This window comes from Anopheles darlingi, chromosome 2, assembly GCF_943734745.1.
Source record: "Anopheles darlingi chromosome 2, idAnoDarlMG_H_01, whole genome shotgun sequence".
Classification (NCBI taxonomy): Eukaryota; Metazoa; Arthropoda; class Insecta; order Diptera; family Culicidae; genus Anopheles; species Anopheles darlingi.
Window position 1 is genome coordinate 93,731,902 of NC_064874.1, and position 2,500 is coordinate 93,734,401.

The 2,500-nt window shown below is 45.0% G+C and overlaps 1 protein-coding gene across 1 annotated transcript in view; it reads right to left on the reverse strand.

Annotated features, from left to right (window-relative positions):
* LOC125950126 (bacchus) overlaps window positions 1-2,500 on the reverse strand; it is an 8,397-nt gene that overhangs the window by 344 nt on the left and 5,553 nt on the right. The window contains exon 3 of the mRNA XM_049677797.1: window positions 1-2,500. This exon is cut by the window's left edge and continues 344 nt beyond it; it is cut by the window's right edge and continues 1,850 nt beyond it. The gene's annotated coding sequence lies outside the window, so the exon portion shown is untranslated.

Here is a 2,500-nt window from a genome sequence, read left to right on the forward strand (position 1 = left end):
GAAGAAACCTCGAGAAAATCTCAATCTTTCCGCAGCCTATTCTAGCGCCCTAGGGCCGAAAGGACCGGTATGCATGCTTGATCGCACGGGAAATTCGATTTTTTTATTGCAATCAAGTAGAACATTACGTGAAAAATTTTGTTTCAAACCAAAAATTCCGTTAGCGCATCGAATCGAAGCACATCCAGAAGGTACGGAAATATTGGGACTCTCTTCTCTCTCTCGTGCGCACGCGATTTTCCTTTCCTGGGGTAGGGGTTCATATGGAAGAGCAGGCATAAAAAGTAGCGGGAAAAGTTGCTTGTTACCCGTGTCGACTGTTTGAGGGATGAAACACATTCGGACCCTCTTCTTTCGGCGGGTAGAAACATCGCCAGAAGCAGCTAACACCCCAATCCGGCAACGGGGTAGGTATCGGAACATAAAATGCACTAAAAATGCGCATAAATAGCATTTTCGATGGCTCGTGCCTTTGCGACCCGGAGCCAGCTACACGCACACAACGCGTCGGTTGTGTGCGCATGTGTTGGAAAGCATTCCCCTTCATAAGCGCTCAAAACCCAAGCGGCGTCATCATCAGCCTCACGCACCTGGCGACGACGACCGTTGGAGCGTGTTGTAAATGGTTTCAAGGGACGCCGCACATATGGCCTACGTGATGATGGAAACTCGTTCGTTCTGTGGCGTTCTCTCGTGTGCTGCTGTCGATCCGAATCGCATGCTGTCGACCTAGCTAAGCTTATCATAGAAACCTATGCTTTCTGCTCTGTTCAAAACTTTTTTGTCAACATTTTTAACAAAAGCATAACTAAAAATTAAGAATTGGTTAAGGGCCTTACCTTGCTACAAGGTCCGTTTTTCGATTCTTTCGCGATGATGCTGCTAGGCGATGCTCGGGCTCAGGCTTTGGCGCCGCCGGATGCAACCTAGATTTCTCACCAGGCTATTCACGTTTCTGTGAACATTATACACGCGCTGCCACTGATGCCGCAGCATATGACGCGCGAGAGAGATGCAACACCGATCGCATCCCGTGTACACGATTACACCCTACCCGTCACAAGCGCTGTCTTTCAGGCTGCTAGCAGCTGCAACGGCACCGGCGACGCCCAATGTGTGTTTAGGAGCATCTTCGCTTCCCGCCTTAAACGGGGGATGGGGTCCTTCTGGCTTTTGTGGCGTGTGTGCGTCCACGGGTTTGCGCGGCTGGGATGCCCTGGGATGACAAAAGGTACGGTGTATCACACTTCCATTTCGCGCTCACTTTTACTCCGCACACACGAAATCGATTTGCGCTTATCGCTTACGAAAGACACTCTTCTCTTATGGATACGTTACGTAGCTAGAAAGATTTATTATTAATTACACAATACAAAGGTGCGACACCCATGGGGTTTTTACTCTATTGCTGCGGGAAAAATAAGAAAATTAACGATAGAAACGGCTTTTCATCCGGATCTCGGACAAACATGACGCCGGTCACTTTGATTAGAAAGGAAAACCATCTTTTGACTTGAGAGCTATTCAATGCCTACTTTTTAAACAAGATGACTACTACAGGGATGAATGTACAAATGTGTGGTGTTTACGGAAAATGGGATCCAAAACCTCGAACTCGAAAATAAAAAATTACTTTTATGAAACTAAAAAATCGATCATCTGTTGCTGTTGGGTTCGATCGCGAATTGGTCTCTATACAATACGCTCTCTTCTATCAACACTCCCTTTAGAATCATTTCTCGTAGAGCACATTTATGTCGTCAGATGTGTGTGTCAATGTTTTCTTTTCTTTATTTTTTGCATCTCTCATGGCGCATTTCGCCATGAACCGACCTTAATCATTACCATCATAAACATAGTACTGTACTGTCCGAAAACATTTAATTAAAAGATAGTTTTTTTTCTGTTGGAGGGGTGGGGCCCATACGGATTCTTTTTGATAATAGGGGGAATTATGTGATCAATCGCTGTTCACAAACACACACACGCGCACACGTAGTAACTTTGCCATATTATAATCCATTGGGTTGACTTTTTCGTCAGGGAATTCCCATTCTCTTACTTTTTTTGCCGTTTGCTTTTTCTACACGAAAATTAATTAAAAATAAAATGAACTAAACCTGCTCGTTTCTGTGTCTCGTCTACCAAAACATGTCAATCTGTTTTTTGGTTGTATTGCAGTTAAGATGATGAGGGGATGGTGCTGATTTTCAAGATTATTTTCTTTCAACGTTCCTCACTATCCCCCCTCTTGGTATGTCCCTTGTTTCTACTAATGCTGTGTGTGTGTGTTGATGTGGTTTCTTTTCATACTATTTTGCCTACTAGCAACTAATGTGGTTCTTCTCTTCGATCGGCCCTTCACCACCTCCGCCGTCGTCTTCGTCCTTCGTAATTCTATAACGTCCACCGTCGTCTTTAGGTCAGTTTCTGTCCTCCGTAAGTCCTTGAGTTTTCCTATTTTCCCTATCCCTCTCCCCCTCGTGCTACGCGGATTCGG